At 38.6% G+C, this 16,441-nt stretch overlaps 2 protein-coding genes across 10 annotated transcripts in view; one reads left to right on the forward strand and one right to left on the reverse strand.

Annotated features, from left to right (window-relative positions):
• C2H8orf48 (chromosome 2 C8orf48 homolog) overlaps window positions 1–16,441 on the reverse strand; it is a 289,137-nt gene that overhangs the window by 235,379 nt on the left and 37,317 nt on the right. The gene's annotated exons all lie outside the window — the stretch shown is intronic.
• DLC1 (DLC1 Rho GTPase activating protein) overlaps window positions 15,831–16,441 on the forward strand; it is a 515,079-nt gene continuing 514,468 nt past the window's right edge. The window contains exon 1 of one of the 2 annotated variants that reach the window (XM_070068489.1): window positions 15,831–15,919. The gene's annotated coding sequence lies outside the window, so the exon portion shown is untranslated. The remainder of the gene's footprint in view (window positions 15,920–16,441) is intronic. The other variant, XM_051832521.2, reaches the window with a different exon arrangement.

Here is a 16,441-nt window from a genome sequence, read left to right on the forward strand (position 1 = left end):
TTTGCTATGCAGATATTTTTAGTTTTAACATAGTCAAATTTGTTCATCATTTCCTTTAGCCTTTGTGCTTTACTCATCTCATTACAGAAGCCCTTTTCCTCATCTCAAAATTTAAAGTCTTTTATTTTATCCTAATGATGGAAAAATGTTATTGTTTCTCTTTTTATATTTTTTTCTATGGGCTTATTTGCAAAGCCAGTTTTATCATCTGTCACATTTCTATACATAAATGGGTCAGCTCTTGGACTCTACTCTCGGACTCTACTATTGACTTATGTGTCTGTTTCCACTGTTGTTTCATAGTCTTTTTAAAATAAGTCTCAACAGTAGGATGAGGGCACCTATTTGGTTTTCTGTCTTTAAAATTACCTTACATCTTTTCTACTCTTGACGTTTCATGCATTTTTAGGTGCATCATGTCAAAGGCAATCAACCCTATGAAGAATGTTACTAAAATTATATTACTTAATGAAGAACTGAGATGGTGATTATGTTGATTATTGTTTTCCATAAATATAGAACATGTCTCCATTAATTTTAATTTCTTTATACATTAAATCTCTTCAATATGTTTTAGGAAAATAAACGTCCTACAGATTACATGTCTGCCTCTTAGGATTCATTTATTACTGGACAGTTTATATTTTTGTTGCTATTATGGTATATTTTTAAGTTTATACTTTCAAAATTTTTGGCCATGGAATGTAGTAACTTATGTTCACATTAACTGTGTATCTAGTAATTTTGATGAAATTTTTGTTTCTAATAATCTCTATATAGTTATGTCTATAGGTAATAAGCTTGTTTCTTCCTTTCAATTATCTTTTCATTTCTCTTTTACCAATAAGACCAATATAATCCTTTTTAAGAACTTTTAATCAGTAATTATATATACTTATGTGTAAATATAAAATATAACTTACTATATTTCCATTTTACACCCAGTGTTTTTTGTTTATGGAATTTTTTTCTTTGAAAAAAATCTTCCTGGTTTGACGACCATATAGTCTTTTTAATGACTCAACTTTGGCTTTTTAGCTCCTCTGTATTATAATTTTATTTTCATACTTGATCTTAGGCAAAAGGTCGAGAAGTGATAATTTTATTTCCTATTTTATTCCTTTCACTCTTTTTTTCCTTGTCATCTTTTTTCTGCCACATTCAGTTCTATTTTGCTTCTTTTTCAATATTTTTAGTCTAAATGTTTACATCATTAATTTTCAAATGTTGTTCATATTTAACATTTGTATTTAAGGAACATATTTTCTAAGTATTACTCTATTCAAAGTGCAATAGTTTATCATTTAAGTATATTACATTTTATGTGCCTTTTTTCCAAATACTACATAAATTAGATAAATTAATTAATTAATTAATTCAATAGTGTAGTAACTCTCATAATGCTCATTTTTCTTTTTTCTCTCAAGTCCAATTCTTACACTAATACATCATTTTACTTTTTATTTCTTCATGTCTGCCTGATTTATAATTATCATTTTACTGTTAAACCTTCTTTAACCTTCAGTTTTAGAAGTATACTGAGCTCGGGCCGGTGCCGCGGCTCACTAGGCTAATCCTCCACCTTGCGGCACCGGCACACTGGGTTCTAGTCCCAGTCAGGGCGCCGGATTCTGTCCCGGTTGCCCCTCTTCCAGGCCAGCTCTCTGCTGTGGCCAGGGAGTGCAGTGGAGGATGGCCCAAGAACTTGGGCCCTGCACCCCATGGGAGACCAGGAGAAGTACCTGGCTCCTGCCATCGGATCAGCGCGGTGCGCCGGCCACGGCAGCCATTGGAGGGTGAACCAACAGCAAAGGAAGACATTTCTCTCTGTCTCTCTTTCTCACTGTCCACTCTGCCTGTCAAAAAAATAAAAAATAAAAAAAAAGGAAGTATACTGAGCTTGAAGATGGTCCTTTTCTATTCAACCCAACAATCTATTTCATGACAAGCAAATTTAGTTCATTTCTATTTATTGAGTTGGTTGCTATTTTGGAATTTATTTCTGCTGTCACTACTTCTGGCTTGGGTTTTTTCTTCTTCTTCTCCGTTCTCCTTTACCTCTCCTGACATCCTAGTTGTTGACTGTATTTTCTTATTTCATTTTTCTCTATTCACTTAGAAGTCATAGGCCCCATTTCAAATCTCTAGTCCACTGCTTCTTTAGCCTCAGATACTTTACACAACATAGAGCTTTTGGACAATTTTCTTACAATTTTGTGTGAAGTCAGCTGTGATTTAACATTTTGAAATTTTATTTTATCCACTATATTTAGGTTTCTTCTTTCCTCCACTGGGAGGGCTTTTCCTCTTTACTAATCCATAATATCAGAAATGAAAATCCCCAGCCTGTACTTCCTTTCTTGCCACTTTCCCCTTTCAAGCTGTTTAGCTGAGTAATGCAGAAGATGGCTTCACTGAGGAGTAAGGGGAACTTTAATGATCACTAGAAAATCACTTTTCCCTTCCTTCTGACACCAATCATTTAAACTTTCACTGAGAATTTCTCTAAAATGTGTTCCACTCAGTTTCTGCTGATGAAGCTAGTCAGAACATTCTTGTAGACCCTGATTCTCAATAGTCAATAACCGTATATCCTATATTACTTCAGAGTTTCCAATCTCTCTATCATTTTAAATTTAAAAAGAAGATGAAACGGCCGTATGCATTTCTCTGAGAAGTCATCCTTAGAAGCTGTCAGCAGACTCTAGCAATAGATAGATGGCATGGCTTCCACTTGGCTGTCACCTAGGGTATGTCATAGCTCCACTCTCCATTCTCATCTGACTCGAACAACTTGAAGGCTATGCTTAGGGGAGTTGATTTCGGTGGCAGAGACAGCTGACCACTGAAGTTTCAGGTTCTCCTTTCGTAGTATGTAATCATTTCAGGAAGCAGCTGAACAGCTGGGGACTGCATTGCCAAGTCTCCTTTTCCCTGCATGTAGGTCAGATTTCTTGACAATTGAGCATGAGTGAGAGTGATTTACATTCATTTCTAGGCTGAGGTGGTTAAGTATCAAGTGTGTGAGATTCCTCATTTTCTCTCCCATTTTGGAGACTTGGTGGTGCCAGGGTTATCTTCAAACTCCAAGATGGCAGGCTCACAGAGCAAAACAGCATGGAATTTTGAGGCTCTGCTTGGAGGATTGCCACCTCACCCCCTCTAGCTGATGATGTGAGTAGAGAACACAGATCTTTTACACTACTTCATTGAAATTAAGGAGTCATTTGATCTTTCAGTTGCCTAACAGAGCTTCTACACCGTGAAACTTCCTTTCATCCTTTCAACATACACACTGTACCTTAATCCTCTAAAATTCATTGTCACAAGTGGTTGCTTACATGGTAAAAGGTAGTTTTAATAGTGGAAATATGTTCTCAGGTAATGTTTTATATTATCTTTTTAGCTATTATTCTTTTGCTGAAATCTCTTCAAGGTAGTTGTTTAACTATGAACATACGACTTTCTGAAGAATGCTTTGCTTGGGTTAAAGATATTTTGTAGTGCATGTGTATATAGGAGAGTAAATTAGGTATTAGCATTAGCTTTGCCGAGGGCCATTAATATAGGTAATTAAATTATTGTTCAATGTGGTGGTAAGTGAGCCAATTTCATTATTCTAAGTGGTACTTAGTTTTTAAGATTTCAATCATTTCTTAAGGTATTAGATGAAAAAGAGCTAGTTACTTTTTTCTGTAAATCCTTATTAAAGTAAAGGAAACCTGTGTAAGAAATCAGCTTTAAAATGTCCAATAACTTTAATTATATTTCCAAAGTAGTTTTTTTTTTTCTTTTGACAGGTATGGAGACAGAGACAGAAAGAACTCCCATCCACTCGTATACCCACAACAGCTGGGAAGTGGCCCAAGCTGAAGCCAGGATTCCAGAACTCAATCCAGGTTTCCCATATGGGTGGCAGGAACCTAATTACCTGAGCCAATATCACTGGCTCCCATAGTCTACATTAGTGGGAAGCTGGAATCTGGAGTCAGAGCTGGGAACTGAACTAAGGTACTCGGATGTGGGATTCAGGCATCATAACCAGTGTCAACTGTTAGACTAAACATCTGTCCCTTAATTTTACTTTCTTAATGGAGGATAAAAATGAACTTCACCTTTAGATGAACACATCAAAATTTATCCAGTTATCTCATGTTAAATTTATAATTATAATTATCTATGATTTAAAAAATGATTTTAAAAAATTGATAACTTAGTTCAGAGAACTACTAACTCTAATCTTTCCTGCAGAGAGCACTTGATATTCTATAAAGAACAAGTGAGCTTTTCTCCCATCCTGAAGGAAGTAAGGCTGCAATTTACACTACAGAGAACTCAAAACTGTTTACCTCTTTAATAATGTCGTGATCATGCTATATTTTCTTACCAACTTATACTCTATTTTGCAATGGCAGGATAAATGTCCACAGAACTCAATTCCATACTTTTTAAGAGAATCCGGAAAGACAAAGCATGAGACTATTGTTTAGAAATTATGCTTTTAATGGCAAACAAGAAGTACAGCCCATAGTCTATCAATACATCAGTGTTAACTTCATCTAAGTAATTATTTGTATGGTCAAGAGTATTTTAATAAATCCAAACATGCCCTTAGAAACATATAAGTCCATAGTTTTTTGTTATGATAAAATGGACATATTAAGGCATATATTACAATACTACTGTATTTGTAATACATTGATTTTTTATATATTACACCACTTACTTGCTGATATATGTCAGCAATTGTGGTAAGTGCTTTTTATGCATAATCACTTTTAATGTCCACAGAATTCTCTGAGTTAAATTCCCATTTTTCATGAGTACAATCAGTCTTTAAAATAATCAATAAATTCTCCAAAGTAACATAGCTAATTAAAATTGTGAGTGTGTGAATATGTGTATGCTTTATTCTATATACGTGAAAGACACAGAGACATAAAGAGAGAGACAGATAGAGTTCGCATCTGCTCCTTCACTCCCCAAATGTCTATAATGGCTAGGGCTAGGCAAGTCTTGGCCAGAGCCAGGAGCCAGCAAATAAACCCAGCTCTCCCATGGGGATGGCAAGACTTATTTAAGCCATAACCACTGCCTCTCAGGGTTTGTATTAGCAGTTAAGCTAGAATCAGGAGTTCAGCTGGGTATTGGACTCAAGAACTCTGATAGGAGATGCTGGTGTCTTAACTTGCATCTTACCACTTGGCCAAATGTCCTCCCTGGAAGAACCAAAATTTCAGTACTACTTCCTAAACTGGTGCATTTTCCACAGAAATACACTGCCTACTTTAGCAACTACTTGATGAATTTCTATTATAAATTGCATGTTATATCTTTGTATTACATGGAATTTAGTGCTTTTTGTGAATGTTCTGATCTTACTCCAAACCAGGAGGAAAAAAGTATAGCATTGCTGGGGCTGGTGTTGTAGTGGAGCAGTTAAGCCACCCTTAGTGATGCTGACATCCCATATCAGAACACTAGTTTGAGCCCCTGTTGCTCCACTTCCCAAACAGCTCCCTACTAATGTGCCTTGGAAAGCAGGGGATGATGGTGCAAGTGCTTGGGCCCCCACCATGCATGTGGAAGACCTGGATGGAGTTACAGAGTCCTCTCTGCAGGCCCAGCCATTGGGACCCTCTGGGAAGCGAACCAGAGGAAAGAAGATTCATTCTCTCTCTCTCTTCTCTCTCTCTCTCTGTGTGTGTGTGTGTGTCTCCCTTTCTCTCTATCATTCTACCTTTCAAATGAATAAATAAACAATTTTGAAATATCATTATTGTTCCTATTTCAGGAGCTGAAACTACCGTTTCCTGAGAGGATTAGTTGTTAAACTATCACACGAAAAAATAAATCTGCCTCTGAGCACAAAGAATCTTCAATAAGGAGTTCTGTTTGGTGTGACAGACCCTGACAGAGGCTCAAACACCCCCACTCCTTCCCTGCTCACAGCTTCTGTGATGTACAATCCTTATTCTTAGAGATGGAGGTGGGTACTGCCCTGCCCTCAGGGCATGAATCATGAGTAGCACAAACCAATGTGAGTATCTTCTTTACTTTGAGAAGTGGTTGAGCCAAATCAGGTTATCTGGAAGAAGCATCTAGAAAGCCTTTAGCTTTCCTAGTGTAGATGTGATTTTTTAAAATTCTTCATAGCATGCTAAGGATGACTGCATGGCAGTAAAAAGAACAGCTCAGGGCCGGCCCCGCGGCTCAATAGGCTAATCCTCTGCCTTGCGGCACCGGCACACCGGGTTCTAGTCCTGGTCGGGGCACCGGATTCTGTCCTGGTTGCCCATCTTCCAGGCCAGCTCTCTGCTGTGGCCAGGGAGTGCAGTGGAGGATGGCCCAAGTGCTTGGGCCCTGCACCCCATGGGAGATCAGGAGAAGCACCTGGCTCCTGCCTTCGGATCAGCGCGGTGTGCTGGCCGCAGCGCACCAGCCGTGGCGGCCATTGGAGGGTGAACCAACGGCAAAGGAAGACCTTTCTCTCTGTCTCTCTCTCTCACTATCCACTCTGCCTGTCAAAAAAAAAAAAAAAAAAAAAAAAAAAAAAAAAAGAACAGCTCAAAGCTATTTGATGTAATTGTTCAATTTTCTCAGTTGCAGTTTTCTGGTAAATAAATCAAAATATCCTAAATGTGTAGGTACTATAAACACATAGTGCTGCTCAGAAGATAAAGTCAAAACACAGTCCCACAATGCACATTTTATAAGTTTAATTTTTATTAATCTTTCAATATTTCAAATAAAACATTTTACAGGCGCAATTTTTATGGTTCATTCAATATCTCACATTTTAAAAATTCATGAAATTAGATAAGATTATCCTGTGCCAATTTTAGAAATTGGGATTTAGACCACAATTTTATGTCCATTCTTTTTGCTAGGGGCTTTCTAAATATGTCCTCCCAGGGTCTCAATGGACAGAATTTAGTTGATTTTCACACATAATGGCTCCATTCTGCCGCCGACATTCAAGTCCATGCAGTTGTCATTTATCCCCTCCTTTCACAGCCCAAACTGCCCCTCTGCATGGGACGATAATTGGATAGTGGGGAAAGAAAGGGGGTAGCAACTGAGGTAAAGGGAACACATTTTTAGCATGCAGTTAACTCTTCACATATGATTTTTAAAATCATTTGTCTTGAAGCTTAGTCTAAAAGGGCCAGAAAAGATCATCATCTTAATTGGCTTTATTACAGCCTTTGACACCCAGGGTTTCTACCAAACCCGGCAGGCACCAGGTGGGAAACGCTGATGTTCCTTCTCAGCAAGCAACGCCAAATACACAGCAGCATGTTCACAATACTCGGAGCTCTGCAGAGTGAAGGCACTGTGAATACTGTCATTTCTAATTTCCCAGCTCCGAGAGGAACTGGCTGGACTTCAGACTTCCAAAAATACTTATTTGCCAAATACAAAATGAGCCTATTCCCAGGTATATTAAGGACAGCAGTTTCTTGATTATGAAGTACTTTGTCTCCTCTGTCACCCTACATATTGCATCATACGTTGGAATGACAGCTGCGAATCATGCAAAAAGGCTTTCCATTTTCAATGAAATAGGATTATTCTAATCTACCTACTAAATGGAATAATGTAATTTCATTAACATTTAACTATACCCTGGATACAAGGCTCCTTAGCCAGTGTTAAACATTGAAAACCTTGCTGCTGGATTAAACCTCTCTAAAGGAGCAAAAGAAAATATATGTTTCTAATCTGTTTATATGAGGAAAAATGACCTGGGGCAGTAATGTTATTTTCTATTAAGGTAATCTGAAAAGTGGATGGAAACCAGTTAGACGGTAATTTAATATAAGCACAACACAGGCCTCAGAAATGAACAAATTTATTCCCGTACTGAAGAGCAGTTAAATGGTATCTTAAGCTTGTATTTGATCTGAGAAAAAGATTTCCAAAGACTGGAATATAATTATCTTATAAACACTACTTCAAAGGTTATTGAAATGCACTCTCAAAAAAAAAATAAATAAAAGACATAGTTCTTTAATGATTAAATCTTTAGGAAGACATCACCTTAACTTCAATATAATAATAAAGAAAAAAAGGCCAAGTAAGTTTAAGAAACTTAACTTCTTAAATCAAACATCTGTATATTGTAGTAAGCAACAGTTAAATCCAGAAAAGAATGTCTCCAGATTTTTTGTATACTTAAATGTTTACATTTCATTTCTGTCTTGTCAGAAAAGTTTGTTGTCCTCACAAATTTGACCTTTAAAAAACAACTGCACATCCATTTACAACATGTGTTGCTGCTGTTATAAATGCTGAAAGATCCTTCTGGCTCACTTGTCTTTGCAGTGGCTGCGCTGCCTTGAAGCGTCTTTCTCAGACTTCAGTCCCACTTCTGCCTTTGCAGCTCAGAATGGGGGAGGAAAGACAGAGAAGCAGCAAAAGCAGCATGCACTGGGGCCGGGGGCGGGGGTGAAATGCAGAGAAAACTAGTTGAATTCTAGCTAAAAGTATATTTAAACAGGATCCATGGGTGCTGAGACCACCAAAGCCCCAAATATTCCAACACTGAATAGAATACAATATGAAATACCCAATTTTGACAATTGAAAATACCTTCTAGTAGTCATAATAATTACATCTCACATGTATTAGTAACAGAAAGTCGTCTTCAGCATCAGAATGAAAGCTTGAGGTAAATCCACTGGAAATTTAGAGAACCAAGATGCCCTGCAGAACCACCTGCATTCTTCTTGGGTTACAACTGCTCTCAAAGTTGCATCCTGATTTTTTGAGTCTTTGCTCATGTTCTTGACCTCAAGCATATAAATAACACACAGATTTTCTTCATTTGCTATGTGTTAAACTCAAGGTTTTACTTTTTTCCTTAATTGATTTATGGATTTCTGGAAATTAAACAATTTTATTATCATCAATACAAATCTTTTCATGTGGAAATAGTTAATGCTTTGATGGTTAGTGATGATTAAATTTGCTGCACCAGGCTTTTCTTTTTCCTTAAAAATACTATAATGTGCTCTAATAGATGTGGTAATTTTTACTTTAAAATTATTAAATTATTCAATTTCATAAGCATCAATGCATTTTCACAATATGTGACTCAAACAGTGCAGAACCTCGCACAGTGAGATGTGAGACTTCCGTACTACCCACAGTTGTATTTTCTCCTCTACATACTTGGTGATTTCCACTGTTCGACACACTGCCTTTCCCACCTGCATGCGATAGAAGACTTCTGCATATACAGCGATGCCTTTTGTCAGTGAATTCTAGTTGTAATTGTTTTTTAAACAATTGATCTTACAATTGTGAATACACATTTATGTTAAAATTGCATGATATTTACCTGAGAGGTAAAACTAAATTTGTGCTTGTGCTAGTGGTAAAAATTGCATGATTCCTCTGCTTGTTGGGTGAAAAGTTTCTTCTAAGAGGAATTTTTAAATTTCATGTTACTATAAATACCGGGTTGTTGTCTTGATGAGATTATTTTGGAACTGAGAAAAGTAAAGTTACTTGTTAAATCCTCATGCCTAGGTGGTAATATCACCAATTGCAGGTTAAAAATAAAAAATTTAGAAGTTGTGCAACAAAGGCAAGATCTGTTGGTAAGGGCCAGAGCTGAGATTTGAACCATGTTCTTGTCTGATGGCAAATTCCATTTTCTTTCTGCTAGATGAGGCTATCCTTGGGCCTTGGACCAAGAGATCCACATGTTTATCTTTATAGGAAGCTCTGCCTTACTTCCATTCCATTTTGACAAAGTTCAACATCTCTTTCCTCTGTCTTGATTGCTGATAGTTTCTTCCCAGATTAAATAAACCTGATGGCTGCCCCAGTGTGCTCATTTTTCACTGGCTTGGAATCAATCCATTTTCCACTTGCTCTCCTGAAGGTGTATCCATTAAATCGCTATTCAAACAGGAGCTGGGTTCTTCCACAGAAATAAACATGACAGAGTTTGCCCTGTAGGAACTCAGTAACTGACAAAGGGGTTTAAAATAAAGATTAGCAGAGGCCTTGATACCTAGTGTTGAGCTAACTAAACCTGGGGAGCTACAGATTGCTTACCAACAAAGGCAACCCTTGATTTGGACCTTAAAGAAAGAAAATGGAGTTAAACAATAAGCCAGGAAAACAAGATGAGGTTGATTTTTTTGTTATGATACCATAAAATTGTTTCAAATGGTTTATTCTTGGCCTGCTTAATTGGAACAGAACAGGATGCTTCGAAGGTATCAAGAACTAAAGCGTGGGGCCAGCGATGTGGTGTAGAAGGTTAAGCCTCTGCCTGCAGTACCTGTTTCCCATATGAGAATTGGTTTGAGTCCTGGCTGCTCCTCTTCCAATCCAGCTCTCTGCTATGGCCTGGGTGAAGCAGTAGAAGATGGTTCAATTCCTTGGGCCCCAGCAGCCATGTGGGAGATGAGGAAGAAGATCCTGGCTCCTGACTTCGGAGCAGCTCAGCGCTGGCCATTGCAGCCATTTGGGGAATGAACCAGTGAATAGAAGATCTCTCTCTCTCTCTCTCTCTCTCTCTCTCTCCCCTCTCTGTATCTTTTACCTTTCAAATAAATCTTAAAAAAAAAAAAAAACTTAAGTGTGTGAAGTCAAGAATGAGATCTTTAAGATCTTGCGTACCATAAAAAGGAATTTTAATGTTGTATGTAGCCAATATTTCATATGTTGGAAGTTTGTAGAATGATGCTCTTAGGAATTGGCTGTCATCATAAGGAAAATGTCCTGAAACTTTTTGAAGTCCTAACTTTGACTAATTTAGGATTTAACTCTATTTGGAGATAGGGACTTTGCAGCAGAGATCAAATCAAAAGGTTGATTAGGTTAAAACTGCTTTGACCAGAGTCCTTATAAGAAGAGGACATTCAGGGGCCATTGTTGTGGCATAGCAGATAACGCTGCTGACTGCGAATCTTGCATCCCATAGGGGTGCTGGTTTGTGTCCCAGCTTCCTCTTCTAATCAAGCTCCCTGCAAATGCACCTGAGAAAGCAATGGAGGATGGCCCAAGTGTTTGGGCCTCTGCTGCCCATGTGGGAGACCTAGAAGAAGCTCCTGGTTTCCATCCCAGCCTTGGCCATTGTGACCATCTGAGGAGTGAAACAGCTGATGGAAGATCTCTCTCTGTGTCTCTCCCTCTCTCTGTGTAACACTTAATTTCAAATAAATAAATCTTTAAATAAATAAATAAATCATTAAAAAAGAAGAAGTGCAGGAGGAGGAAATTTGGAGGAAGACACACATGAGGGAGAATTACCTGTGAAGATGAAGACGGAGGTCATAGTGCTAGACCTCAAGCCAAAGAACATCACAATGCTGGCAGACCACCATCCACTCAGAGAGACATGCGACAGGTTCATCTTCACAGCCCTCATAAGGAACTCTCCCTGCTGTCAACCTGGTATCAGACAACCGGCCCACAGAACTGGGAGAAAATTTAATTCCCATTTCAACAACCACTACCTTTGTGGCACTTCTTTGCAGCAGCCCTAGCAAGCTAATAGAGATGCTAATCAAGGAAGCTAGATGATTGGAGTCCATTTTAAAGAGAGACCTAACTGCAGTCATTGATTGGAGAAAGGTCTGGGGAGGTGAAAATTGGACCAAAGCTCTCAGTAGCAGCTTTGGCAAATCACAGTTGAGTGCCTAATTTGGTGGTGGGGGTATGGTGGTGGGAAGGGGGCAGGGGCATCAATGGGAGACAACTGATGCAATAGGCATTTAGGAAGTAAAGTTAACTCTTCTTATTTCAGCAGTGACTTGCAGCTCTAAACATCAGTATTAAGTGTAGGTTCTTGTGAAAAGCAAGGGAACAGGCCGGCGCTGCGGCTCACTTGGCTAATCCTCTACCTCCGGCGCCGGCACCCCAGGTTCTAGTCCCGGTCGGGGTGCCGGATTCTATCCCAGTTGCTCCTCTTCCAGTCCAGCTCTCTGCTGTGGCTCGAGAAGGCAGTGGAGGATGGCCCAAGTGCTTAGGCCCTGCACCTGCATGGGAGACCAGGAGGAAGCACCTGGATCCTGGCTTCAGATCAGCACAGCACGCCGGCCGTGGTGGCCATTTGGGGGGTGAACCAATGGAGGGAAAACTTTTCTTTCTCTCTCTCTCTCTCTCTCACTATCTAACTCTGCCTGTCCAAAAAAAAAAAAAAAAAAAAAAAAAAAAGGCAAGGAAACGGGGTCTCAGATCAGATCCAAAGTCCTTGAATGGAGCAGAGACAAGCAAATGGAAAGGAAGGAGAAGAGCACATTTAGAAGCATGTGTGGATAATGCAGAAGTAAATTAGTTTCTGTGCTGCAGGGTTTTTTGAAAGCCCTTGGCCTCAAAAACTTTAATACATATGGAAAAAATAAAGACAATCACTGATATGACTCAGATTCCTTTCCCTGGTCATCTAATAGTTGCACATATATTTTACCATAATTCATTGTCTTTAGCATCAGACCACAACTGTTGCACTGACTTATGGTGTAATAGGTTATTTAAAGACATTGCGGGGTTGGTGCTGTGGCATAGCAGGCAGGGCCACTGCCTGTAGTGCTGGGATCCCAAATGAGCACTGGTTCGAGGCCCGGCTGCTCCATTTCCAATCCAGCTCTCCGCTGTGGCCTGGGAAAGCAGTAGAGGATGGCCCAAGTCCTTGGGCCCCTGCACCGGCACGGGAGACCCAGAGGAAGCTCCAGGCTTCTGCCTCCGAATCGGGCCCAGCTCCAGCCGTTGCAGCCATCTGGGAAGTAAATCAGTGGATGGAAGACCTCTCTCCCTCTCTCTGCCTCTGCCTCTCAAATCAATAAATAAATCTTTAAAAAAAAATAAGGACATTGCAGGCCTATGTTAAAAATTAATCTGCACTGATATTTAATAAAACAATTTATAGCAGTAGTATAGACTACATAAAACATTTAAATTTTACATGCTGGGATTTTCTTCTTCTTCTTTTTTTTTTTTTTTTTTTTTTTTTTTCAAATGGGAAACAAAACCTGTCTTGGAATTTGTGTTATTTATACCACTGATTCAAACTGAAACTGGTTGTTTCCTCCGAGTTTCTCAACAAGACTTCAGATCCCTCGAGGCCAGGTGTGTGTGTGTGTGTGTGTGTGTATGTATCAGTATCAGTACCATTAGCCCACATTAAACCCAATACTGATCACAAACAATAAAATTCTACTCAAACATTTATTTTTTTAAAAATATTTACTTATTTTATTTTGGAAGTCAGAATTACAGAGAGAGACAGAGAACGATATCTTCCATACACTGGTTCACTCTACATGGCCGCAATGGCCAGTGCTGGGTCATACTGAAGCCAGGTGCCCAAAGCTTCATCTCAGTGTCCCATGTGGGCGCTAGGGGCCTGAGCACTTGGGCCATCTTCCGCTGCATTTCCCAGGCCATTAGCAGGGAACTGGATCAGAAGTGGAGCAGCTAGGACACAAATCAGCACACATATGGGATGCTGGGGTTGCAGGTGGTGGCTTTACCCACTATGGTACTATGCTGGCCCCAATAAATGGTTATTAAGGGTTATCTATAACCAAAGATTTATGAAGGATGGAGGACAAAATGGTGAATAGTATGGCTCTTTTGTCTGAGGCACTTTTTTTTTAATCTGAGGCACTCTTTATTTAGCTTAGAGATTTCACACTTAGAACACAAAATAGTCCTTCTTAATTCTTACTATGAAGGAAGATTTCCTATCCTCATGCCTAAAAAATAGTCTAGTGGCCAAAACAGGAAAGCATCATAGGAAATAGTCACATACAATGTAATAAGATCTTTAATAGTGCTATAAACAAAGTTCAGATAGAGCACAGAAGAGCAATTTTTGTGTTTCCAGATGATATCTAAATTGTTTGATTCTGCCTAATTCTCTTGAGCTGACCTTGGAAGTCAATTATCTTCTGTGCATTGAAAGTAATAATAATCATCATAATAAGAAAGCAGACAAAAACAGCAATAGGGAATTGGAAGAGCTGACCATTTTCCTTCTATGAGTATTACATACCCTTCGCCAGCAAAATTATAGAGTAAAATTTGATGTCAGCGAAGGCATTTGAAATATTTGGAAATATTCATTTGTATCTACTTATGTTAAAGCAAGCCTGCTCTGAGTGTTATTGTGGCTGGAAATATTAAGTAATAATTGTATAGAGATACCACAATTTTTGTTTCATTTTATTTGACCATTCAAATTCATTTATTTGTGTGTGTGTGATTTATAAATGCAGAGTTTAGATAGTCTAACCAGCCACACTGCCTGTTAACTATGTTAAATATGCAAACACTTCACTGCCAGTTGGTCATCAGGCCCGAGTATCCTCATGCAGCTCAGCATGTGACTCTTCTTTGTTCGTAATCCAACAAACTAGAGTAATATTTGCAAAGGGGCTCTCGAACACTGCTTTGAGGATGATGGCCAACTTTCATTTGAATTGGTTGTTTCCCCCAGCAAAACCCACTGTTAAATATTTCAGTGTCACCCTGGGTTGTGTCTGCATTCAGCACAGCAGCTAAGACATTCACAAGGCCGGCGCCGCGGCTCACTAGGCTAATCTTGCTGGATGGGATAACTAGTACCAATAAACACACAAATAACCAAATGATATGAAAAACATAAAGCAAATTAAGGAGGGGGTGAAGCAGCATGCATTCCCTACCTTTAGTCAAGGAAGGTTTCACAGTTGGGCTGATATTTGGATAGAGATCTAAATGTTAGAGAAATGCCTTGTGAGGAGTCTTACAGACACCAGCAGGTCCAAGTTCCTGGGCACAATTGTCTTTGACATGTTTGAGGAAAGGCAGGAAGGTCAGTGTACCCAGAATGCAAGGAACAAGGAAGTAAGAAGAAGGGGAAGGGATACATGTTAAGTAAAATTAAAAAGCTGGGTGAGGGGACAGGCTAATGTAGGTCATGCTAAAGATATCTTTCTACATTCTGAATTAGGTTGGAAATTACTAGAGGGTATTCAAAGTCACCTATTACAGTGGATGCTATTGGAGGATCAGAGGAATGAGATGATCCTAGTCATGTTTTAATAGAATCAATCAGGCTGCTGTGTGTTGAAGGGACACAGTAGGGTGGCAATGAAGAAGGGAGACCAGTTAGGAAGGTAAAATGATGATCAGTTATGTGAGGGCAGCCAGTAGGTGGATTCTACATGGATCTTAAAATTGACAGAGATAAATAAAAAAGTAAGAAGGATGATTTTTAAAAACTGTTCAATGTAACTCAGGCTAATCACTGAATAAAACTCTCTCACTTGTAATAGAGAAATGAGATGCTTAGTCTATATACAATTTTGAGGAAAATATGGTGGATGAACGACCATAATATGAAGAAAATTTCTAACAGGTAGCACTGTCCTGAATAAGAAAAAAAGTGAGTTCTTTTCCCATGAACCAGTGTCTCAAGGCAGAAACGTCACATATTCATCCACAAGTGTTCTTTTGGAGGCTTCCCTGTATCACCAGGTGAGGGATTGTGTTGCTTAGTGTTAAGCCTTTATTTGGTTCTCATTCCAATAGGGGGAAAACTAGAAGAATAAATGTACAATGGGAAAACGTCAAATAAAAATGAAAGTTCATTCTTGTTTTCACATAACCCTTGTTTTAAAATTAGTCTTCGTCTTACAAACTTCAGTGAAATACATGTCAACTGCTCCACAGATTCATGAATACACCCACAGCTGATTGTAAATACAGAACTAGGGTCAACACATGGAGAATGGTCTCATTGTCTGCAATAGCATTCTCTGATTGGAAATTGTCCCTTGGGAATCCATTACTGAAGACAAGACCCACCCCTTGAAACCACAGCCGCACTCACACGTAGGATTATCAGACCAGACATTGCCAGAGTGCATCTGCTATCCTCAGCTCTAGACCAACACATGTGATGAACCAGGTAAAACTCTTTTTCTCCTTCTTCCATACTTCATCATGTACTTGACAATATACTGCATGCATTATTTTGTGAGAGGTCTGCAGGCTAAGTCTTTCTGAAAATGTAGTCAATATTTTACTCATGAAATCAGTTCTAAGAATTTGAGAAGCTCAGTGTCACTATCTGACAATGATTAAAACTATGTTCATCCAAAAATGTGTAATCCTTTCTTGTGGGAACATAAAATCTTAACAATAATTATTAAATGCTCTATTCTGTAGTTATTTGGAAAGATAATTTCTGCAACATAGTTCAAAGTGAAAATATTTTTAAAGTTTAAAGCAGATGATCCTATTTGGGATTGTATTTTCATTTTCATTTTCATCTCTATTACTTTATAAAACGATTTCAGTTCAGACATTGTAAGATTATCATTGTGGGGTAACTGTTTACATTTATGTTGATTAGAAAAAATTTTATTCTGTCTATAATAAATGTTTTCATATGATTTGATAAAAAAATCTATTAAGCAAATCATTTACC

This window comes from Oryctolagus cuniculus, chromosome 2 (assembly GCF_964237555.1).
Source record: "Oryctolagus cuniculus chromosome 2, mOryCun1.1, whole genome shotgun sequence".
NCBI classification, from domain to species: domain Eukaryota; kingdom Metazoa; phylum Chordata; class Mammalia; order Lagomorpha; family Leporidae; genus Oryctolagus; species Oryctolagus cuniculus.